This window comes from Drosophila suzukii, assembly GCF_043229965.1.
Source record: "Drosophila suzukii chromosome 2 unlocalized genomic scaffold, CBGP_Dsuzu_IsoJpt1.0 scf_2c, whole genome shotgun sequence".
In the NCBI taxonomy this organism is placed as follows: domain Eukaryota; kingdom Metazoa; phylum Arthropoda; class Insecta; order Diptera; family Drosophilidae; genus Drosophila; species Drosophila suzukii.
Genome location: NW_027255896.1, coordinates 17,985,934 through 18,012,080, shown reverse-complemented (window position 1 = coordinate 18,012,080; position 26,147 = coordinate 17,985,934). Strand labels below are relative to the sequence as shown.

At 40.1% G+C, this 26,147-nt stretch overlaps 1 protein-coding gene across 1 annotated transcript in view; it reads right to left on the bottom strand.

The window, feature by feature from the left end:
* The window catches only part of LOC139354143 (protein enabled homolog), a 295,110-nt gene extending 292,904 nt beyond the window's left edge, over positions 1-2,206 (bottom strand). The window contains exon 1 of the mRNA XM_070998407.1: positions 2,119-2,206. The gene's annotated coding sequence lies outside the window, so the exon portion shown is untranslated. The remainder of the gene's footprint in view (positions 1-2,118) is intronic.
* Between the last annotated feature and the right edge of the window lie 23,941 nt (positions 2,207-26,147).

Sequence of the window (26,147 nt, the reverse complement as noted above, 5' to 3'; positions counted from 1 at the left end):
GGGGAAAGAAACAAGCTAAATTCTAGATACAAAAAACAAGAAGTTAAGGAAAATCTCCCTAATAAAGTTATTATAAATATCAGAAACCGTACGATTCATAAAGAATATAAAATAATTTGTTTCAAATTACAGATAATGATACAGATGATTTGATTTATTACTGCTGGTAGCTACAACCAAATCCGAAATTATGGTTTACACGAACCATGATTTCCTTCCTTACAAGGATACCAAAGATGTTCTTATTTATGAATCATACGCAGATTTATTTCATATAACTAATATAAGTCTTTATAGAGATATAATTAATCTTGAAACAGAATTTCTGAAGAGTCACGACAGCATCAATTTTCTTTGAGAAATATCCCACGATTTAAAAATTATCCAAATACTTATCTCCCAAATTATACCCAGTAGATCGAAAAGAGTCATTAATGAAATAGGCACTATTTGGAAATGGATAGCGGGAACACCAGATCATGATGATTTCATAACTGTCCAAAATAAAATCGATGATTTAATACAAAATAATAACGATCAATTCGTCATTAATTCTAAAATATTTAAAGAGATAAAATCTTTATCTGAAGAATTCAAAACAGCCTTTAAAGATCAAGAAATTCCGCCATACAGACCGGACTAGATCGGTACATCCATATCAAGCGTAAGCTTAGCCCGCAGAACACCGCGGTAGGTGACAAGTCAAAAATAAACCGTGTCCAAGTAGAAGATATATTACCCGGGAGATCCGACAGCAATCGATTTGCGCTTCTAGCAGAAAATGAATCAGGACGGGCTCAGGAGACCCAACCGAAACCTAAGCCCCCACCAATTTACATTAGGGAGAAAATCTAGAACGCCCTGGTCAACAAAATTGTTGCGCTGACCGGAGACGGAAACTTTCATGTTGTTCCGGTCACAAAAGGGGATATCCATGAAACCAAGCTTCAGACCAAATCTGAAGAACATTTCCGAGCAGTATCTAAATACCTGGAGGAAGCTAGGAAAAGCTACTACACGTACCAACTAAAAAGCAGCAAGGGCCTGCAAGTGGTAATAAAAGGAATCGAGCCCGACGTAACCGCCAAGGACGTTATCGATGCTCTCAAGGAAAAAGGGTTTTCTGCAAAGAACGTCAGTAACATTATAAACAGGAAAAAAGAGCCGCAACCACTCTTCAGGGTCGAGCTGGAGCCAGACAGCAGAGTCTTGAAGAAAAATGAAGTGCACCCCATTTATAACCTGCAATACTTATTGCATCGAAGAATTAACGTGGAAGAGCCACATAAAAGGAACGGCCCAGTGCAATGCACAAATTGTCAGGAGTATGGACACACCAGGGCATACTGTTCGCTTCGAACAGTCTGTGTAGCTTGTGGAGACTTCCACAATTCGGCTAACTGCCCTGCCAACAAAGAAGACCCCAAAAAGAAAAAATGCGTTAACTGCCAAGGTAACCACACGGCAAACTACAGGGGCTGTCCGGTCTACAAGGAGATGAAGGACCGCATGCGAAAAGTGATAGCAACGCGTCATCAGAATACACTTACTCGCGTACGACGCCGGAAGTATTTTTCGGCACGGCTGCAAGATCCTCCTTTGGTCAACTAAATACCCAGAAAGGATTCTCATACGCCGATGCCCTTCGATCGGGGAAGGAAAACCCACTCCAGTCTAATCTAGGAAACGCTCAGCAGATCCAAGAACAGTCGCAAAGCACTCTGGAAACTATGATGGTCACCATGCAACAAAGTATGATGGAACTCATGTCATTCATGAAAACGACCATGCAAACACTGGTTCAAAACCAGAACATGGTGTTACAGCTACTTGCAGCTAAGCAGTCCAAATAATCAGATGGCAAACCTACGAATAACAATGTGGAACGCCAATGGCGTTTCACGGCACAACCTTGAAGTAACACAGTTCCTGAATGAAAATCATATCGACATTATGCTACTGGTAGAGACGCACCTCACAAACAAATACAACTTCCAAATAAGAGGCTACACTTTCTACCGCACAGACCATCCAGATGGTAAAGCCCACGGCGGAACCGGCATCCTAATCAGGGAACGCATCAAACACCACTTTCACCAAAGGTTTTCAACTAATTACCTGCAAGCCACGTCTATCAAAGTACAGTCAGGCAACGGAAACCTCACCATAGCCGCTGTCTACTGCCCGCCTCGCTTTACAATTTCTGAAGGACAATTCATGGACTTCTACAACTTGCTTGGAGACCGCTTTATAGCTGCAGGGGACTATAATGCCAAACACACGCACTGGGGATCACGCCTTGTGACTCCCAAAGGAAGGCAATTATACAATGCAATCATAAAACCGAACAACAAATTAGACTATGTTTCCCCTGGCAGCCCCACATACTGGCCAACAGACCCCAGGAAAGTTCCAGACCTGATAGACTTTGCGGTCACAAAAAACATTCCCCGCAATATAATAAGCGCCAAAGCGCTTTCGGACCTGTCGTCAGACCATTCGCCAGTGCTAATAACTCTTCTTCAAAGCACAAGAACCACAGATCACCCCTCAGGCTGACGTCGCACAGAACCAACTGGTTAAAATATAAAAAGTATGTAAGCTCACACATCAAATTAACCCCTAACTTCAACATCGAAGCGGACATCGACTGCTCTACCGATGCTCTTGAAGAAGTATTCGTGGAGGCAGCCACTATTTCAACACCACAAGGCAGGGACGCGCAAACCAACCACTTCAAAACTAATCTGCAAATTGAACGGTTAGTCCTAGAAAAGAGGCGCATGCGACGTGCCTGGCAAACCAACAGATCGCCGTCATCAAAACAACGTCTTAAGGAAGCCACTCGCTCACTAAATCGAGCTCTAAAGCAAGAAACAGAAAATGCACAGCTGCAGTACATTAAAAAACTATCGCCAACCAGTACAAAACATCCTCTGTGGAGGGCTCACCCAAATCTGAGCTCTCCAATCGAAACAGTCACTCCGATAAGAAACTCATCTGGCATCTGGGCCCGCAGCGACGAAGATAGAGCCGAAACTTTTGCGTTACATCTAAGAAACGTCTTCCAGCCGAACCCTGCCACTGGTTCATTTTTCCTACCACAAATCGAATCTGAATCTATTTCCCTACCACCATTGTTTCAGCCAAAGGAGATCGCGAAAGTCATTGGGGAACTGAAACCAAAAAAGGCCCCTGGCGGTGACCAAATAACCCCAAAAATGTTAATTGAGCTTCCAAACTCTGGCATTGAGGTTATCTGTAAGCTCTTCAATGGGATTATAACTCTCGGCTACTATCCGAAAAAATGGAAAAAAATCTATTATCATTATGATACCGAAGCCCGGAAAAGACCACACAATTCCGTCATCCTACAGACCAATTAGTTTATTATCGTGTCTGTCTAAGCTGTTCGAAAAATGCCTTCTAACTCGCATAACACCATATCTAGGAGCACACAATGTTATCCCTGCTCATCAATTTGGATTTCGTCAAAACCATGGAACAATCGAACAAGTTAACAGAATAACATCAGAAATACGCACAGCCTTTGAGCATCGGGAATACTGCAGCGCAATATTCCTCGATGTATCTCAAGCCTTCGATCGAGTATGACTAGATGGCCTCATGCACAAAATCAAAACACACTTACCTGATTACACTCACAAGCTTCTTGAGTCGTATCTATACAACAGGACCTTCGCAGAAAGGTGCAATACAACAACATCCGACGACTACATTATCAAAGCTGGAGTCCCGCAAGGAAGCGCGCTAGGGCCTCTGTTCCTCCTATACACAGCGGATATTCCCACGAACGAGCAGCTAACAACATCTACGTTCGCTGACGACACCGCAATTTTAAGTCGCTCGAGGTGCCCAGGCCGAGCCACAACACAGCTAGCAAACCACCTCCTCGTAGTAGAGAGGTGGCTATCTGATTGGCGGATTAAAATAAATGAACAAAAATGTAAACACATAACGTTTACTCTCAACAGGCAAACATGCCCTCCACTATTATTGAATAATACGCAGATTCCCCAAGTCAACGATGTAACGTATCTCGGCGTCCACCTTGACAGACGACTAACCTGGAGAAGACACATCGAACGCAAGAAAGTACATCTAAAACTAAAGGCCAGCAGCTTCCACTGGATTCTTAACGGTCGTTCGCCCCTGCGTCTGGACTACAAGGTTTTGCTCTACAACTCCACTCTCAAGCCCATCTGGACATATGGCTCCCAGCTATGGGGGAACGCCAGCAGAAGCAACATAGACATTATACAGCGCGCTCAATCGAAAATCCTGCGAACTATCACTGGGGCACCATGGTATATTCGCAACCAAAACATCCACAGGGACCTAAGCATTCTTACCGTTAAAGATGAAATAGACAAACAAAAAGCGTCCTACAACGAAAAACTCTCTGTGCACCCCAATCGCCTCGCAAGAGGCTTGACTTGGGTTTCCAGCCGATCCCGTCTACAACGCAACGACCTGCCAAGCCAGCTATAACTTTCGGGCCCCTTTAGCACAACATCAGTCATATGACTGTGAGTTAGATTAATTAGTCTAAGATTTGATACACTTATTGTTAGTATCCAAAGGGAGAAGATTCAATAAATAAATAGCAAAGCATTTAAAAAAAAAAAAAAAAAAAAGAAATTCCGCTTAGAAAATATCGTCTACGTTTGCTTACTTAAGATCTTATGAATTTAATGGACACAATTACACTCGCCGAAATCGATGTATTTAATAGTAAAATTCTAAACAACGACGATATACAAGAAATTTATAAACACGAAAATAGACCTGTAGTTATAACAGACCTTTTAGATATATCTGAATTTAAAATCGCTTTGCATCAAGATCTTATTATAATTTACATAAAATACCCTATTATTACCGATCGCTGTGACGTTTACAATTCAAGATCCACTTCACATGATGATGGAAAATTATTAATTGATAATCACGTCGCAAAATGTAGAAATAAGTACTATGTAATGTCTAATTTTAAGACAGAAATATTTAACAATTATTGCACACTTAACCCAGAAGGTTCTTGTTTCACAAGATTATTAAATGGAGAAAAATCTTTTTGTAACAAAATCAGAGAAAAAAATAAAAAAGTAGATGTAATCCAAAATGGAGCCATTTTTGTAAATGGAGAAAATACGGTTAATGACACTCATTTAAATGGGTCATATTTAATTACTTTTAATGGCACCTCTATAATCAATAATATTTCCTACACCAATGTAGACAATACGATATTGGAATACATCACAGCTCGAAAATATACAGATTTTTTAATATCCGAATATATTATATCTAATGATTCGGAACTCTCATTTGATAATATTAATATACTAAATCCATTTATTCAAATCAAACAAACTCAAATACCAGTTACGTTAATATTAATCATATTAGCATTAATATATTTAATTATTATGATTATAATCAAATTCAGAAAATTTTTATACCCGTTACTCGTAGAGTAAAAGGGTATACTAGATTCGTCGGAAAGTATGTAACAGGCAGAAGGAAGCGTTTCCGACCCCGCAAAGTATATATATTCTTGATCAGGATCACTAGCCGAGTCGATGCCATGTCCGTCTGTCCGTCTGTCCGTCTGTCCGTCTGTCTGTCCGTCCGGATGAACGCTGAGATCTCGGAAACTATGGGAGCTAGGCTATTGAGATTTGGCGTGCAGATTCCTGAGCTTCTTACGCAGCGCAAGTTTGTTTCGGCACAGTGCCACGCCCACTCTAACGCCCACAAACCGCCCAAAACTGTGGCTCCTACAGTTTTGATGCTAGAATAAAAATTTTAACTGAAATGTATTGTTCTCATCAATACCTATCGATTGACCCAAAAAAAAGATTGCCACGCCCACTTAAACGCCCACAAACCGCGAAAACCTGTGACGCCCACAATTTTCATGCTAGATAAAAAATTTTAACTGAAATGTATTGGTCTCGTCGATACCTATCGATTGATCCAAAAAAAAATTTGCCATGCCCACTCTAACGCCCATAACGCTTAAATCTGTATACCGCCGGTAGGTGGCGCATTTTAATCTCGCTTTGCTGCTTGCATATCTCCATATAGCTGAGTAACGGGTATCTGATAGTCGAGGTACTCGACTATAGCGTTCTTCCTTGTTAATATTCAAACCATGGCAAATTCGTATAGAAATCGAACCAGAAAGCAATATTTCCGATATTGAGATAAATAATACACCCGACAATGAAAATACCCTAGAAGAAAATATCATTGTCGAATTAACCAATCAATTACATTCAATATTCCCAACAGTTCCAATGAATCGGGACGACTCAATTTAGAATGGGGGGAGTTATATGACACATTATTTAGGGGCTCTTACCCAATTTATAAACAACTTTGAGCCGAGAGCTAATTTCCAAATAACTCTGACAGACCCGAGATAAATCCGTGGTCAGCTATTTCTGCCAAGCAGGCCTCCAAATCATTCCCACCCAGATCAATTTCACGCAGTCCGAATCAAACGGATGCTGTAAACATCCAAATCGATATTGTAAACAATCGGAGCCCCAAGCGAGCCCTGAGTCCGCTAACGTAAACAAAAGATCCCCAAAGCGAGTCCCGAGTCCGCTAACGTAAACAAAAAGATCCCCAAAGCAGTCCCTAAACTCCGCTAATAATTTAATTGGCAAATTGCATCATCCTATTTTTCCGACTCTCTTGAGTCATTCTCTTTATCAATTTTTGGGGATAAAATCTCTTAAGCCGAGGTTTGATTATTGATCATTGAACTAGAGAGCAGGCAGTCCGTTTTTGAGATCCGAATCAAGCAGAACAATAATTCGAGAATAAATACAAGAGCAGTGAATTAAATAAGTTCGACCTATTGTAAAATTGTAATAGTGAATAAGTGATTGTTAAAAATAAAAATAAATTTTTTTAATCAATTCACTAGTGAGAAACTTAATTTGCATACAGTGAGAATTATTTAATTTCCAGTGTTCTGCCAATTCAGGCCCCCAAAACTTTCCAAGATTTTCCCACTGTATGTCTGCAGCCGCTATAATACTTGTACATATTTTTCGTTTTTCCAAATACAGTCCACATACAACAAAATCGAAAACGTCCACCACAACACATACCCGCCGGCATTAATTAATTAATAAATATATAACCTGCGAACATTAAACACTTCAGTTCTGCAGTAGGTACGTGGTGACATATCTGAAGGCAAAAAGCTAATTGTTTTTTTTTTGTGCCTAAATAGTTATGCCGCTGTTAACGTCAGCAGAGATGTCGGCGCAGCGTAGAAGACTTCCTACGAAAACGATCTTGCAACAAAGAGAGGCAGATACTCGGAGGTTCCCTCTCTTTCTTTGTCTTATCATCTGCCTACACTCGGCGCTCTCTGACTTAGCAATTGGTGCGGTTCTTTCTCAGGAAGGAAAACCAATCACATTTATTTCAAAAACTCTAACCAAAACTGAACAATTGTACGCGACAAATAAAAAGGAACTTTTAGCCATAGTATGGGCTTTTAAAAACCTTCGTAATTACTTATATGGGGTTAACAACATTGAGATCTATACCGATCACCAACCTCTTTCATTTTCCATTTCTCAAAAAAATCCAAATATCGAAATGAAAAGATGGTATTCTTTTATTGTAAGCTATTCACCCAAAATAATTTATAAGCCAGGAGCAAAAAATGTTGTTGCGGACGCTTTATCAAGGATACAAATTAATAACTTAACGGAAAGTAATGAATCGGTCTCAGATCAAAATACTCAGCATTCAGCAGAGAGTAGTTTTGAGAATGTTATACAAGAAACCCGAAAACCCTTAAACCAGTTTAAGCAACAATTGCTAATAGCAACGGGGAGGTATACAATACATGAGTCGATTAATGTATTCGGAAATACTAGACATATAATAGAGTATGATACTCCAGAAAATTTAATATCAATATAAAGAGAATATATTCCACCCAATATAGCAATAGGAGTACACTGTACTCTGGAAGATTTTAATAGAATTCAAAAACCACTTAAAGACAATTTTATAAATACATTTTTATACACTAAGACATTTGTCCAGGATGTCGAAGACGCTGAAGACAGATCCGTGATTATCACAGAAACTCATTGTAGAGCTCATAGAGGGCTTGATGAAAATTATAAGCAAATAACTAGACTCTATTATTGGCCTAATTTATACAAAAAGCTTAAGGAATTTATAAAGAATTGCACAATCTGCAATCAAAATAAATACAACAGACACCCAGTACAGATTCCTATCGGTCAAAAAGTGAAAATTTGCATCTTGACATATAATACGCCCAAAATCTTATATTCATTACTTGTATAGATTCCTGTTTGAAATATTTGGTCGTTAAAGTAATCCCTAACAAACTAAATATAGAAAATAAAGTTTCAGAAATTTAACAACAATTTCCATTAGCCAAATCTTTGATGATAGATAACGAACCAAGTTTCTCTTCATCCCAATTCAAATCCTTTGCTCAAAGAAATGGGATATCTCTATTCTTTGCAGATCCTCGACATAGTACGTCCAACGGACAAATAGAAAGGGCACACTCTACTTTAACAGAAATTGCTCGCTGCATTAAAGATGAGCTTAATTTAGTTGATTATTCCGAAATTATTATTAAAGCAGCACAAAAATATAATTTAACAATTCACTCAATAACCAACCAATGACCTTTTGACATACTATTTAATAAAATCAAACACGAAGCTATGCCTAAATTATTGCAACAAGCTCAAGAGAAACTGTTGCATTTCCACAATAAAGATAGACTGTTCACGCCAAAAGGGCGTTTAATTTCAGGAGGCAGTGTCGAGCGGCAGTTTTATCCAGATGTCTACATCTCGCGCGCTCGCACTGCCGCCCGCTCTCCCTCTCCATCTCTCCCCTAAGTCTCCGCTCTGCTCTGGAGCGCTTAAGTTAAGTTAGGCTTAAGCAGTTCATGTTTCAAAGTGATACAATAAACATCTACGCACGTCGCGTAAAAACCCCAAAAGTACTGCCGTGTTTTTTGAGTACCACTCAATCTTGGGGCTTCAATTATTTCAACGATCAAGCCGCACCGCCCCAACATTTTGGTCCAAATCGAGCCGGATTTCGAAATCTTTGGACTTTCCTCTCCTGGAGTTTACTTTGATTTTGTCCCAGCAGGCTTGAAACACTCCAGATAAGTTCCGCTTACTATAATTGCCGGTCATACAGCCAGTTTTTCGAACCCTATTTCGACTAACTTTCTGTATGATATATTGTCTAAATCCAAAAGTGATTAATCCGACGCAACGGCATTTAATATATGTATTTCGATTCCGTTACTTGTGCCCGACAATATTCCAGTTTCCTTTGCCCACAATTGTACACTTGAAACAATTCCAGAAGATATTTCAGTGCTACTATTCAACAAAAATATTTCTCAAATATATTTTCAATTCCAATTGTGTGTAAAATATAACTCAGCCACAGTAAAAAATTCCCGATCATAAAGATTGTCCTTAAGATTTGCACTCTTTATTTTTTACTGTGTTCCAGCTGCATGTGTATATTTATACTACTTTTTTCTAATACAGTCCACTCCAACTACTTTTCTCGACCTACAAATACGGCTAAACTATTTCTAAAATTAAAAACAAAGTGACAATATCCACAAATTTACTCCAGCAAATCGTTTGCAATTTAGTTGTGCAGGTGACAAACAAACGCACCGACATACAAACATAAGCGAAGTCTTTCCCATTCCCGCAACGTTATTCTGCTATTCGCACCCCACATATATACATACGTACTGTGTACATACATACGTATACCGTATATCGCCAGTGCACAGTGGGTCAAGAGCTCACAAAAAGTGTTCCTTTCAAACAATCAATATTAAAGTCCGTAATTCCTTACATAAGTCCGACCATCCGGTATAATAAATATTTATTGCCTATCCGACAGTGTGACCGTATATATTTACAATCTTAATTGGTTCCTAAATTCCAATTTGATTCCAATCCGTTTCCTTACATCAGAATTAAAATTCTAAATTATTTAACGTCTTGGCAACATCAGTAAAATCCGCTTTAACCCGATTTATGGCCACAGCTGACTGTCTGATCCACTTTGAGGCCACTGTGAACGCTCCAGGTGCTCCTACACCAACGTTATCCGCCTGTAAAATCCGTCGCGATCACATCAAATCCTTGTGGCAAACGGTAAAGGCAGCATACGACATATGCTCCGACTGCATTATAGCTGCAGGCGAGAGCGCCGCAGACACAAAATCCATACGGCGCAGCTGATGGAACAAATCCAAAAGGGCTCCTCCCAAATACCTCAAGCTCCAGTAACTCCGTCCCAAAATTTCACGTCTTATGGCTGTCGGCTCCCTCCTATCGACACAGAGGTTTTCTCTGGCGATTATCTTCGCTGGCCGACTTTCCGGGACCTTTTCACGGCAATATACATAGACAATCCGAGTCTAACGCCCGTTGAAAAATTATTCCACTTAAATTCAAAAACAAGTGGCGAAGCTCATTCCATAGTTTCAAGATCCCCACTCACCAATGATGGCTTTCGCTCAGCCTGGAATAACCTAACTGAGCGTTTCGAAAATAAGAGATTGCAGGTAAACAGTCACCTGAAAACACTTTTCAATGTGCAATCCATAGCACAGGAGTCGGGAGCAGCCTTAAAGGAACTTCAACGCACTTTTCAAGGTTGCTTAACTTCCTTAAAATTTTCCGGTGTTAATATTGAGAATTGGGACCCTATCCTGGTTTATATGTGCTCGACAAAACTACCAAAGCTCACTCTCTCATTATGGGAGCAACACAGAGGTTTTCTCTGGAGATTATCTTCGCTGGCCGACTTTCCGGGACCTTTTCACGGCAATATACATAGACAATCCGAGTCTAACGCCCGTTGAAAAATTATTCCACTTAAATTCAAAAACAAGTGGCGAAGCTCATTCCATAGTTTCAAGATCCCCACTCACCAATGATGGCTTTCGCTCAGCCTGGAATAACCTAACTGAGCGTTTCGAAAATAAGAGATTGCAGGTAAACAGTCACCTGAAAACACTTTTCAATGTGCAATCCATAGCACAGGAGTCGGGAGCAGCCTTAAAGGAACTTCAACGCACTTTTCAAGGTTGCTTAACTTCCTTAAAATTTTCCGGTGTTAATATTGAGAATTGGGACCCTATCCTGGTTTATATGTGCTCGACAAAACTACCAAAGCTCACTCTCTCATTATGGGAGCAATCCATCCAAAATAAAGCCGAAATTCCTACGTGGCTTGAGCTTGATTCATATTTGACGGAGCGCCATCTAACTCTTGAGGCCGTCGATAGCTTCCGATCTGCCAATTTCCACCACGTCCAGTCCAAAGACACAAATCGAGAGGCAGAATTTCCAAAAATAAATTCCTTCAACACAAGGTTAGTTCCGATAACCAAAGGCTGCGATCTGTGTTCGAAGAAGAACCACCCCGTGCGTATATGTCCACGCTTCCTACAGATGACGGTAGAAGATCGCTTAGCCTATATCCAAAGGAAGCAGTTGTGCTCCAATTACTACTCCGACGATTCCATCCGACCCTCCAAGGCCAGTATCCGCCTCAGTTCCACACATCATTTCGTCCTATTCAACGCAAGTTTCCGTACAAAAATTCCCTTCTAAGAATACTCCATTAGAATATTGGGTTCCATACCCCTCCTTGGATGGCAGACGTACTCGAGGTATTAAATCCTACCAATGCCTAGTCTGCCAAAAGATCCATCCCCTACGGAAGTGCCACCACTTTCTACGGCTAAGCCCCCAGAATCGTCTCCAGGAAGTACATATCCAGAAGTACTGCTCCAATTGCTTGGCTCACAATCATACGGGCCACCACACTCTCCTACATACGGACGACCGATCTACACTTCCAACATATTCCTGAGCCTACTATCCTGAGGTTCTTGCTATGGGTGTCCTTGCAAGGGGGGGGGAGAATGTTCACGTCAAAAGGGCGTTTAATTTCAGGAGGCAGTGTCGAGCGGCAGTTTTATCCAGATGTCTACATCTCGCGCGCTCGCACTGCCGCCCGCTCCCCCTCTCCATCTCTCCCCTAAGTCTCCGCTCTGCTCTGGAGCGCTTAAGTTAAGTTAGGCTTAAGCAGTTCATGTTTCAAAGTGATACAATAAACATCTACGCACGTCGCGTTAAAACCCCAAAAGTACTCCCGTGTTTTTTGGGTACCACTCAATCTTGGGGCTTCAATTATTTCAACGATCAAGATGCACCGCCCCAACATAGACAAAATAAGATTTATCACGTAGGAGAGGTAATTTACGAAAAGAAACATGGGGAAAGAAACAAGCTAAATTCTAGATACAAAAAACAAGTAGTTAAGGAAAATCTCCCTAATAAAGTTATTATAAATAACAGAAACCGTACGATTCATAAAGATAATATAAAATAATTTGTTTCAAATTACAGATAATGATACAGATGATTTGAATTATTACTGCTGGTAGCTACAACCAAATCCGAAATTATGGATTACACGAACCATGATTTCCTTCTTTACAAGGATACCAAAGATGTTCTTATTTATGAATCATACGCAGATTTATTTCATATAACTAATATAAGTCTTTATAGAGATATAATTAATCTTGAAACAGAATTTCTGAAGAGTCACGACAGCAACAATTTTCTTTGAGAAATAACCCACGATTTAAAAATTATCCAAATACTTATCTCCCAAATTATACCCAGTAGATCGAAAAGAGTCATTAATGAAATAGGCACTATTTGGAAATGGATAGCGGGAACACCAGATCATGATGATTTCATAACTGTCCAAAATAAAATCGATGATTTAATACAAAATAATAACGATCAATTCGTTATTAATTCTAAAATATTTAAAGAGATAAAATCTTTATTTGAAGAATTCAAAACAGCCTTTAAAGATCAAGAAATTCCGCTTAGAAAATATCGTCTACGTTTGCTTACTTACGATCTTATGAATTTAATGGACACAATTACACTCGCCAAAATCAATGTATTTAATACTAAAATTCTAAACAACGACGATATACAAGAAATTTATAAACACGAAAATAGACCTGTAGTTATAACAGACCTTTTAGATATATCTAAATTTAAAATCGCTTTGCATCAAGATCTTATTATAATTTACATAAAATACCCTATTATTACCGATCGCTGTAACGTTTACAATTCAAGATCCACTTCACATGATGATGGAAAATTATTAATTGATAATCACGTCGCAAAATGTAGAAATAAGTACTATGTAATGTCTAATTTTAAGACAGAAATATTTAACAATTATTGCACACTTAACCCAGAAGGTTCTTGTTTCACCAGATTCTTAAATGGAGAAAAATCTTTTTGTAACAAAATCAGAGAAAAAAATAAAAAGTAGATGTAATCCAAGATGGCGCCATTTTTGTAAATGGAGAAAATACGGTTTATGACACTCATTTAAATGAGGGTCATTATTTATCATATTAAATTACTTTTAATGGCACCTCTATAATTAATAATATTTCCTACACCAATGTAGACAATACGATATTGGAATACATCACAGCTCGAAAATATACAGATTTTTTAATATCCGAATATATTCTATCTAATGATTCGGAACTCTCATTTGATAATATTAATATACTAAATCCATTTATTCAAATCAAACAAACTCAAATACCAGTTACGTTAATATTAATCATATTAGCATTAATATATTTAATTATTATGATTATAATCAAATTCAGAAAATTTTTAATATTCAAACCATGGCAAATTCGTATAGAAATCGAACCAGAATGCAATATTTCCGATATTGAGATAAATAATACACCCGACAATGAAAATACCCTAGAAGAAAATATCATTGTCGAATTAACCAATCAATTACATTCAATATACCCAACAGTTCCAATGAATCGGGACGACTCAATTTAGAATGGGGGGAGTTATATGACACATTATTTAGGGGCTCTTACCCAATTTATAAACAACTTTGAGCCGAGAGCTAATTTCCAAATAACTCTGACAGACCCGAGATAAATCCGTGGTCAGCTATTTCTGCCAAGCAGGCCTCCAAATCATTCCCACCCAGATCAATTTCACGCAGTCCGAATCAAACGGATGCTGTAAACATCCAAACCGATATTGTAAGCAATCGGAGCCCCAAGCGAGCCCTGAGTCTGCTAACGTAAACAAAAGATCCCCAAAGCGAGTCCCGAGTCCGCTAACGTAAACAAAAAGATCCCCAAAGCAGTCCCTAAACTCCGCTAATAATTTAATTGGCAAATTGCATCATCCTATTTTTCCGACTCTCTTGAGTCATTCTCTTTATCAATTTTTGGGGATAAAATCTCTTAAGCCGAGGTTTGATTATTGATCATTGAACTAGAGAGCAGGCAGTCCGTTTTTGAGATCCGAATCAAGCAGAACAATAATTCGAGAATAAAAAAAAGAGCAGTGAATTAAATAAGTTCGACCTATTTTAAAATTGTAATAGTGAATAAGTGATTGTTAAAAATATAAAATAAATTTTTTTAATCAATTCACTAGTGACAAACTTAATTTGCATACAGTGAGAATTATTTAATTTCCAGTGTTCTGCCAATTCAGGCCCCCAAAACTTTCCAAGATTTTCTCACTGTATGTCCGCAGCCGCTATAATACTTGTACATATTTTTCGTTTTTCCAAATACAGTCCACATACAACAAAATCGAAAACGTCCACCACAACACATACCCGCCGGCATTAATTAATTAATAAATATAAAACCTGCGAACATTAAACACTTCAGTTCTGCAGTAGGTACGTGGTGACATATCTGAAGGCAAAAAGCTAATTGTTTTTTTTTGTGCCGAAATGGTTATGCCGCTGTTAACGTCAGCAGAGATGTCGGCGCAGCGTAGAAGACTGCCTTCGGTGTCTTATAACCTGCCTGCACTCGGCGCTCTTAGAGACAAAGTTCGGCCAATCCGTTATTTCTTTTGCGCCTCTTCGTTATGTTCGGCTAGCGACTAACATTTCGGCGGAAAAATTTCGTGGAGCAACGACATGTGAATGCCCTAATATTTTAGGAGCACTATTGTATATCGAAAAAAAACAACTAATATTGTTTTGCAAAAGCAATTTATTTGATTATAGTAAATTAGGTAAATTTAATTTACTTAGGTTAGATTAGGTAGGAGTGGTTGGCGATTAGATACTAATCCCCACACTTAGCCACATTGGGCTCCTTGTGATACCACACGATCGCTAATTAGATCCTTTTCCCTAGCACATGGGTTATTTGCTTTCGCGAAGTATTTTATTCTTCTTAGGAAACATAAGATCTTTTGGATGCTTACTCCCTGAATGGCCCAAGGTTGGGAAAGTGCTTTAGGTTATGCACTGGGCAGAAGCATAAGAGGTGTTCGATGCTCTCCTCTTCGTCTATCTGTTTGCAGCTGCGGCAGAAGTCGTGTTTACTGAGTCCCAGCCTGTGCGCATGAGTCCCTATAAGACAGTTGCCCGTGAGGGCATTTAGGAGAGTAGAGATGTCCTCCCTGCTACGTTGTAGGAGAGTTTTTGTTCTTTTCGAGTTGTAGTTTGGCCATGTGAGTCTAGAATTGTGGCAAGTTGAGATTAAGTTCCAACGGTTGTTGGAAAGTGTGTCTCTGCCTGAGATGGAGCTTGCAGGTAGCCATGGGCATACCCACCGTGTCCTTGTCGCGAAGGATGTCGGCGGTTGTCCCTTGTCTTGCTAGCTCGTCTGCTATGTAGTTGCCCTCAATATTGCGATGTCCAGGCACCCAGATGAGGTTGATTCTCAGATGAGTGGCCATCTCGTTAAGAGATTTGCGGCATTCAGAGATTGCTTTTGAGTTCGTTGTGTAGGAGTCGAGGGACCTGAGGGCTACTTGACTATCCGAGAAGATGAAAATATCTGTGCCATGATGTACTGATGTAGGTCAATTGGGTTGCAATTCTTTTCTAGGGAAGGCCACCATACGATGATTCCGTAGACGAGAATGGGCCTGGGTATTGCAGTGTATAGCCAGTGAACTATCATGGGGGAGAAATTCCACTTCCTCCCTATGGCTTTTTTACAAGCGAAGAGGGCTATGGCCACTTTGCGTGTGCGATCTAGGATGTTGTCTGTTCAGAGGAGCCTTTTTTCAAGGATGACACCTAGGTACTTTGCTTGGTTGCTAAGGGCTAGGCGCGCTTGGTGTAGTTTTGGGAGAATTAGATTTGGTACCTTATACTTTCTTGTAAAGAGAAATAGTTCGGTCTTTTCTGGGTTAACTCCCAGTCCAAAGCCGTCTACCTGGAGAGTGTGTCCATTAGATTGCAAAGAGTTTGCGGGAATTTGCCCTGCAGTAGGATAACCACGTCGTCCGCGTAGGCTACTATTATAGTCCCCGCCTCTTCTAGAAGTAAAAGCAGTTTGTTGACCACTAAAACCCATAGAAGAGGTGAGAGTATGCCCCCTTGTGGGGTTCCTCTGCTGACATTCCTGGTCGAGTGGGCTGATCCCATAGTGGAGTACACTACTCTGCTGGTTAGCATTGCATATGAGCATATGAGTCCCACTGTGGGCCGCTCAATGCCCAGTTCAGTCAGAGCACCAGTAATCGCCGTTGGGGTGACGTTGGTAAGGGCGCCTTCTATGTCTAGAAACGCTGCCAGAGAGTATTCCTTATTTCGGAAACCTTTCTCTATACTAGATACTAGAGAGTGGAGAGAGTATCTCTTGATCTACCCTTACGGTACGCGTGCTGTGCGTCAGAGAGTAGGCTTCGGTCGATGGTTAGCCTGATATGGGTGTCAATTAGCCTTTCCAGGGTCTTCAACAAGAAGGAAAAGAGACTAATCGGGCGGAAGTCTTTTGGGTTGGTGTGGGAGGGTTTGCCGGCTTTCGGGAGAAAAATTACCTTAACGTCAAGCCACCTTGTTGGAATATGGTTTAGAGCAAGGCAGCCGTGGAAGATGGCTGTCAGCCAGGGTAGGGAAATATCTAGTGTCCGTTGTAGCTGGGCCGGGAAGAACCCATCTGGGCCGGGGGACTTGAAGGGCTTAAAAGAGTTAACAGCCCACTGAATGCGGCCAGGGTTCGAGATGTTGTCTATACTCTGGTCGTCTAAGTTCTCCTCTATGTAAAGGTCCTCCACTACATGGGTGTTTTTAGGGAAGTGGGTGTCTAACAGTAGTTCAAGGGTTACCTGACTGTTTCCCGTCCAGCTGTCAGCATTGGTTACTAGATAGCCAATGGTTGCTGTAGATTTTGCTAAAATTTTGAGTCTGGATGCTTTCGCAGTAGATTCTATGCTACGGCAGAAATTAGCCCAAGCTCTTCGTTTTGATATTCTAATTTCCCTTTTGTGTAGGCTAGTTTGTATGCTATGAATTCTAGAAAGATTCGCCACTGCTGTATTTTGCTCTATTGAATAAGTTCTACATTCTCTTTTAAAGTTCGCCTCGGTTGCGTTCCACCATGGGGGTTTGTGCTTTGCTTTGACTGTTCTGCTTGGGCAAGCCCTTTTTATGGTCTCACCGCAGATGTCAGTAAAAGTGTTAACTAGGTTATCTAATTCTTGACCGTTGCGTACGTGCGTCGGTGAAGCGTGTAGGTTCCTGTTGAGGAGATTTTTTTAGTATCCCCAGTTGGTTAATCTTAGATTAGTAATGTTCTCGGCGGGAGGACAGTTTAGAGTTATTGTAAATTCTATGTATCGGTGTTCTGAGAATGTGTGCTCGGTCCCCACCTTCCACGCTTCTAGCTGGTTAAGTAGGGGATCAGATACTAGTGTAATGTCTAAGACTTCCCTCATATTTCTAGTGATGAAAGTTGAATCGTTACATTTGTTGCAGATGAATAGATTTGATTGAAGGAGATAGTCGTAGAGTCTCACCCCTTTCGTTTGTGTTTGTACTTCCCCATTGTGTGTGGTGTGAGTAAGCGTCCCCACCCAGGATGAGTTCCTTAGATGAGTGTGTATGTATGAGTTATTGTATAGTGGTGTTTGGTAGAGGCCCTTCGTAGTCGTGAGCCAGATAGAATGATGCTATGGTGTGATGAGTGTTTTCGTTTAGCTCCAGTCTTAACGTGGTGAGGTCGCCTTCGCTAAACTGTGGAATAACAGTTGGAATAACATTTTTAAAAAATTCGTATTGCATTTTTTACTTCAGAAGTAAAAATTATGTAGTCTAATATTTTTCGCTTTAGAAAGGGTATAGCTGCAGTGGCACGCGCCAATAGCGAAGTGAAAACAAAAGAAAAGAAAGTACAGGAGTGAAAGGAAGACTTGGTGCATTCTGTTTGAGTGATTGAAAGGGAAACATCCATTTTATTTGTGCGCAGCATAGTTACTTTAATAGTTTCTTTAAGTTAATATAATAAAGTCAGTTAAGTGCTACATCTTTGCTTTGATCTTAGTTTAAAGTACGTAAATTTTGAAGGGTTTCAATGGGTTCCGTTAGCCGAAAGTGGATGATAAAATTTTTTGTGCCAAAAAAAATCCCGCAAAGGGTTTATACACAGCTCTAAAAGGTAAATATACAAATAATCAAGTAAAACGCATTTTTTAAAATTATGCCCATATATTTTTGCAGGAGCGTTGGCCAAGGATTCGGAGGACCCGGACACATGTTTGAGAAAGGCGATGACGAACGTGAAAAACAAACTAACAAAACAAAAATCAGAAATCCAAACAATAATTGTCCCTTAATTGAAAATCTGAATAATACGATCTAATTAAAATGACTTTAAATGTAATTAAAAATGTATGTATTTTAAATTCTATATTTTCATAAGTGAAAATTCATGGGAAAAATTCTGCATTTTACAAGTGATTTCACGTGGGACGTGTCACCGGCACGTGACAGGCCATACGAAAAATGAGTATAGGGAACAAGTGAAATCCCGTGGGACTTTGGAAAATTTTCATTTGATTTTTCACATGTGAAAATGCGGATATCCCATATAATTGTCTGTATGGAGTGTCACTTGTTCTTCAATTGTGCAAGAGGACGTGTCCCACGGGATTCACAAAATAAACTTTTTTTTTGGAACTGAAGGGTACATACATATCTACATATCTACATATCTACATATACATATATCTACTTACATTCTCATATATTTTAAATTCCAATAATCCCGTTCCCACTAAATAAAGTTTTCCGTCGGCCATCCGGTTAAATATAATAAAATAAAAGTTTCACCAACCGACGTGAAATATTTTTTTGGTATATTTGAGTAGTTTTTCTTCCCTCGGAATATTAACTAAAATCAAAAGAATATTATTATATTAAATAAAATCAAAAGAATACAGTGGTGTTAAATAATCAACAAATAGCATCCTCCGGCCAACAACTTATTGGCATGTTTTGGTATTTTTTTCTTCACTAAGAAGTTTAAATAACGGCGAAATAATACTATTACTCCGCAGGGGATTATAATACATATTAACACATATTTGGAATTTTTCCCTCAAATTATTTCGATGAAAAAATAATACCAGCACTCAAAAAAATACCAAACTCAATACCAATTGTACCATACCATACCATTACAATATACATATACCAAAAAGGATAAATACCATATTTTTTTTTCCACGGGTGATATACAAACTCCTTTATCACCGTTCCTAATCCGTATTATTGGGTTGATTTCCACAAATTAAAAAGGTCGGTGGTCCGTGCTAAAATTTCTATGTCCTCCGATCCACGACTTTTCGATTCCTCGCTCCACCGTTCCAGAATGGCCCACTTCGGTTTCCTATTTTTCTACATAAATAAAAGCGAGCATATTCTGACCCAAAAAAGGTCTACTTGTTGGCATGCCCGTTGGAAGTTATAACAACAAGTTGTCTTCTCCACCTACAGTAGTCCCAGGCATATCCTTAGATCCGCCCACACCCGAACTAACCGCTGAGTCCTCGTGGCCGAATTTGAATCCAGGGCAAACACTCCTTCGCCGGTCCCTCCCACTCTTTCCATGCTTAACATTCGCCGCGAAGAAATACGCGCGTTATGGAACCGCATCGAGGCAGAGTACGACGAATGCACCGGGTGCGTAGCAGAATCCGGAGACAGTGCAGCTGATAGTTAGCCAATTCTAAAAACGGCTACAACGGCTATTAAAAAATTACTTCGCCATTTTTTCTTCGATTTTCCTTTCGCTACGTGCGGCCACACTGCCCATTTTTCCGACTCCTTTCTTAATTGAATTTGGCCGTACATCTACATACATACACTTATAAATCGAGAAAAAAATTCCAAGCATAAAAAAAAATTGTGCAAATTTATGCCAATCATACAATCAGAATTATTTAATTTCCAGTGTTCTGCCAATTCAGGCCCCCAAAACATTCCAAGATTGTCTCACTGTATGTCCGCAGCCGCTTAAATACTTGCACATATTTTTCGTTTTTCCAAGTACAGTCCACATTAAAAATCGTAAACGTCCACCACAACACATATCCGCCGGCATTAATTAATTAATAAATATAAAACCTGCGAACATTACACACTTCAGTTCTGCAGTAGGTACGTGGTGACATATCTGAAGGCAAAAAGCTAATTGTTTTTTTTTGTGCCTAAATAGTTATGCCGCTGTTAACGTCAGCAGAGATGTCGGCGCAGCGTAGAAGACTGCCTTCGGTGTCTTATAACCTGCCTGCACTCGGCGCTCTTAGAGACAAAGTTCGGCCAATCCGTTATTTCTTTTGCGCCTCTTCGTTATGTTCGGCTAGCGACTAACATTTCGGCGGAAAAATTTCGTGGAGCAACGACATGTGAATGCCCTAATATTTTAGGAGCACTATTGTATATCGAAAAAAAAACAACTAATATTGTTTTGCAAAAGCAAATTATTTGATTATAGTAAATTAGGTAAATTTAATTTACTTAGGTTAGATTAGGTAGGAGTGGTTGGCGATTAGATACTAATCCCCACACTTAGCCACATTGGGCTCCTTGTGATACCACACGATCTCTAATTAGATCCTTTTCCCTAGCACATGGGTTATTTGCTTTCGCGAAGTATTTTATTCTTCTTAGGAAACATAAGATCTTTTGGATGCTTACTCCCTGAATGGCCCAAGGTTCGGAAAGTGCTTTAGGTTATGCACTGGGCAGAAGCATAAGAGGTGTTCGATGCTCTCCTCTTCGTCTATCTGTTTGCAGCTGCGGCAGAAGTCGTGTTTACTGAGTCCCAGCCTGTGCGCATGAGTCCCTATAAGACAGTTGCCCGTGAGGGCATTTAGGAGAGTAGAGATGTCCTCCCTGCTACGTTGTAGGAGAGTTTTTGTTCTTTTCGAGTTGTAGTTTGGCCATGTGAGTCTAGAATTGTGGCAAGTTGAGATTAAGTTCCAACGGTTGTTGGAAAGTGTGTCTCTGCCTGAGATGGAGCTTGCAGGTAGCCATGGGCATACCCACCGTGTCCTTGTCGCGAAGGATGTCGGCGGTTGTCCCTTGTCTTGCTAGCTCGTCTGCTATGTAGTTGCCCTCAATATTGCGATGTCCAGGCACCCAGATGAGGTTGATTCTCAGATGAGTGGCCATCTCGTTAAGAGATTTGCGGCATTCAGAGATTGCTTTTGAGTTCGTTGTGTAGGAGTCGAGGGACCTGAGGGCTACTTGACTATCCGAGAAGATGAAAATATCTGTGCCATGATGTACTGATGTAGGTCAATTGGGTTGCAATTCTTTTCTAGGGAAGGCCACCATACGATGATTCCGTAGACGAGAATGGGCCTGAGTATTGCAGTGTATAGCCAGTGAACTATCATGGGGGAGAAATTCCACTTCCTCCCTATGGCTTTTTTACAAGCGAAGAGGGCTATGGCCACTTTGCGTGTGCGATCTAGGATGTTGTCTGTTCAGAGGAGCCTTTTTTCAAGGATGACACCTAGGTACTTTGCTTGGTTGCTAAGGGCTAGGCGCGCTTGGTGTAGTTTTGGGAGAATTAGATTTGGTACCTTATACTTTCTTGTAAAGAGAAATAGTTCGGTCTTTTCTGGGTTAACTCCCAGTCCAAAGCCGTCTACCTGGAGAGTGTGTCCATTAGATTGCAAAGAGTTTGCGGGAATTTGCCCTGCAGTAGGATAACCACGTCGTCCGCGTAGGCTACTATTATAGTCCCCGCCTCTTCTAGAAGTAAAAGCAGTTTGTTGACCACTAAAACCCATAGAAGAGGTGAGAGTATGCCCCCTTGTGGGGTTCCTCTGCTGACATTCCTGGTCGAGTGGGCTGATCCCATAGTGGAGTACACTACTCTGCTGGTTAGCATTGCATATGAGCATATGAGTCCCACTGTGGGCCGCTCAATGCCCAGTTCAGTCAGAGCACCAGTAATCGCCGTTGGGGTGACGTTGGTAAGGGCGCCTTCTATGTCTAGAAACGCTGCCAGAGAGTATTCCTTATTTCGGAAACCTTTCTCTATACTAGATACTAGAGAGTGGAGAGAGTATCTCTTGATCTACCCTTACGGTACGCGTGCTGTGCGTCAGAGAGTAGGCTTCGGTCGATGGTTAGCCTGATATGGGTGTCAATTAGCCTTTCCAGGGTCTTCAACAAGAAGGAAAAGAGACTAATCGGGCGGAAGTCTTTTGGGTTGGTGTGGGAGGGTTTGCCGGCTTTCGGGAGAAAAATTACCTTAACGTCAAGCCACCTTGTTGGAATATGGTTTAGAGCAAGGCAGCCGTGGAAGATGGCTGTCAGCCAGGGTAGGGAAATATCTAGTGTCCGTTGTAGCTGGGCCGGGAAGAACCCATCTGGGCCGGGGGACTTGAAGGGCTTAAAAGAGTTAACAGCCCACTGAATGCGGCCAGGGTTCGAGATGTTGTCTATACTCTGGTCGTCTAAGTTCTCCTCTATGTAAAGGTCCTCCACTACATGGGTGTTTTTAGGGAAGTGGGTGTCTAACAGTAGTTCAAGGGTTACCTGACTGTTTCCCGTCCAGCTGTCAGCATTGGTTACTAGATAGCCAATGGTTGCTGTAGATTTTGCTAAAATTTTGAGTCTGGATGCTTTCGCAGTAGATTCTATGCTACGGCAGAAATTAGCCCAAGCTCTTCGTTTTGATATTCTAATTTCCCTTTTGTGTAGGCTAGTTTGTATGCTATGAATTCTAGAAAGATTCGCCACTGCTGTATTTTGCTCTATTGAATAAGTTCTACATTCTCTTTTAAAGTTCGCCTCGGTTGCGTTCCACCATGGGGGTTTGTGCTTTGCTTTGACTGTTCTGCTTGGGCAAGCCCTTTTTATGGTCTCACCGCAGATGTCAGTAAAAGTGTTAACTAGGTTATCTAATTCTTGACCGTTGCGTACGTGCGTCGGTGAAGCGTGTAGGTTCCTGTTGAGGAGATTTTTTTAGTATCCCCAGTTGGTTAATCTTAGATTAGTAATGTTCTCGGCGGGAGGACAGTTTAGAGTTATTGTAAATTCTATGTATCGGTGTTCTGAGAATGTGTGCTCGGTCCCCACCTTCCACGCTTCTAGCTGGTTAAGTAGGGGATCAGATACTAGTGTAATGTCTAAGACTTCCCTCATATTTCTAGTGATGAAAGTTGAATCATTACATTTGTTGCAGATGAATAGATTTGATTGAAGGAGATAGTCGTAGAGTCTCACCCCTTTCGTTTGTGTTTGTACTTCCCCATTGTGTGTGGTGTGAGTAAGCGTCCCCACCCAGGATGAGTTCCTTAGATGAGTGTGTATGTATGAGTTATTGTATAGTGGTGTTTGGTAGAGGCCCTTCGTAGTCGTGAGCCAGATAGAATGATGCTATGGTGTGATGAGTGTTTTCGTTTAGCTCCAGTCTTAACGTGGTGAGGTCGCCTTCGCTAAACTGTGGAATAACAGTTGGAATAACATTTTTAAAAAATTCGTATTGCATTTTTTACTTCAGAAGTAAAAATTATGTAGTCTAATATTTTTCGCTTTAGAAAGGGTATAGCTGCAGTGGCACGCGCCAATAGCGAAGTGAAAACAAAAGAAAAGAAAGTACAGGAGTGAAAGGAAGACTTGGTGCATTCTGTTTGAGTGATTGAAAGGGAAACATCCATTTTATTTGTGCGCAGCATAGTTACTTTAATAGTTTCTTTAAGTTAATATAATAAAGTCAGTTAAGTGCTACATCTTTGCTTTGATCTTAGTTTAAAGTACGTAAATTTTGAAGGGTTTCAATGGGTTCCGTTAGCCGAAAGTGGATGATAAAATTTTTTGTGCCAAAAAAAATCCCGCAAAGGGTTTATACACAGCTCTAAAAGGTAAATATACAAATAATCAAGTAAAACGCATTTTTTAAAATTATGCCCATATATTTTTGCAGGAGCGTTGGCCAAGGATTCGGAGGACCCGGACACATGTTTGAGAAAGGCGATGACGAACGTGAAAAACAAACTAACAAAACAAAAATCAGAAATCCAAACAATAATTGTCCCTTAATTGAAAATCTGAATAATACGATCTAATTAAAATGACTTTAAATGTAATTAAAAATGTATGTATTTTAAATTCTATATTTTCATAAGTGAAAATTCATGGGAAAAATTCTGCATTTTACAAGTGATTTCACGTGGGACGTGTCACCGGCACGTGACAGGCCATACGAAAAATGAGTATAGGGAACAAGTGAAATCCCGTGGGACTTTGGAAAATTTTCATTTGATTTTTCACATGTGAAAATGCGGATATCCCATATAATTGTCTGTATGGAGTGTCACTTGTTCTTCAATTGTGCAAGAGGACGTGTCCCACGGGATTCACAAAATAAACTTTTTTTTTGGAACTGAAGGGTACATACATATCTACATATCTACATATCTACATATACATATATCTACTTACATTCTCATATATTTTAAATTCCAATAATCCCGTTCCCACTAAATAAAGTTTTCCGTCGGCCATCCGGTTAAATATAATAAAATAAAAGTTTCACCAACCGACGTGAAATATTTTTTTGGTATATTTGAGTAGTTTTTCTTCCCTCGGAATATTAACTAAAATCAAAAGAATATTATTATATTAAATAAAATCAAAAGAATACAGTGGTGTTAAATAATCAACAAATAGCATCCTCCGGCCAACAACTTATTGGCATGTTTTGGTATTTTTTTCTTCACTAAGAAGTTTAAATAACGGCGAAATAATACTATTACTCCGCAGGGGATTATAATACATATTAACACATATTTGGAATTTTTCCCTCAAATTATTTCGATGAAAAAATAATACCAGCACTCAAAAAAATACCAAACTCAATACCAATTGTACCATACCATACCATTACAATATACATATACCAAAAAGGATAAATACCATATTTTTTTTTCCACGGGTGATATACAAACTCCTTTATCACCGTTCCTAATCCGTATTATTGGGTTGATTTCCACAAATTAAAAAGGTCGGTGGTCCGTGCTAAAATTTCTATGTCCTCCGATCCACGACTTTTCGATTCCTCGCTCCACCGTTCCAGAATGGCCCACTTCGGTTTCCTATTTTTCTACATAAATAAAAGCGAGCATATTCTGACCCAAAAAAGGTCTACTTGTTGGCATGCCCGTTGGAAGTTATAACAACAAGTTGTCTTCTCCACCTACAGTAGTCCCAGGCATATCCTTAGATCCGCCCACACCCGAACTAACCGCTGAGTCCTCGTGGCCGAATTTGAATCCAGGGCAAACACTCCTTCGCCGGTCCCTCCCACTCTTTCCATGCTTAACATTCGCCGCGAAGAAATACGCGCGTTATGGAACCGCATCGAGGCAGAGTACGACGAATGCACCGGGTGCGTAGCAGAATCCGGAGACAGTGCAGCTGATAGTTAGCCAATTCTAAAAACGGCTACAACGGCTATTAAAAAATTACTTCGCCATTTTTTCTTCGATTTTCCTTTCGCTACGTGCGGCCACACTGCCCATTTTTCCGACTCCTTTCTTAATTGAATTTGGCCGTACATCTACATACATACACTTATAAATCGAGAAAAAAATTCCAAGCATAAAAAAAAATTGTGCAAATTTATGCCAATCATACAATCAGAATTATTTAATTTCCAGTGTTCTGCCAATTCA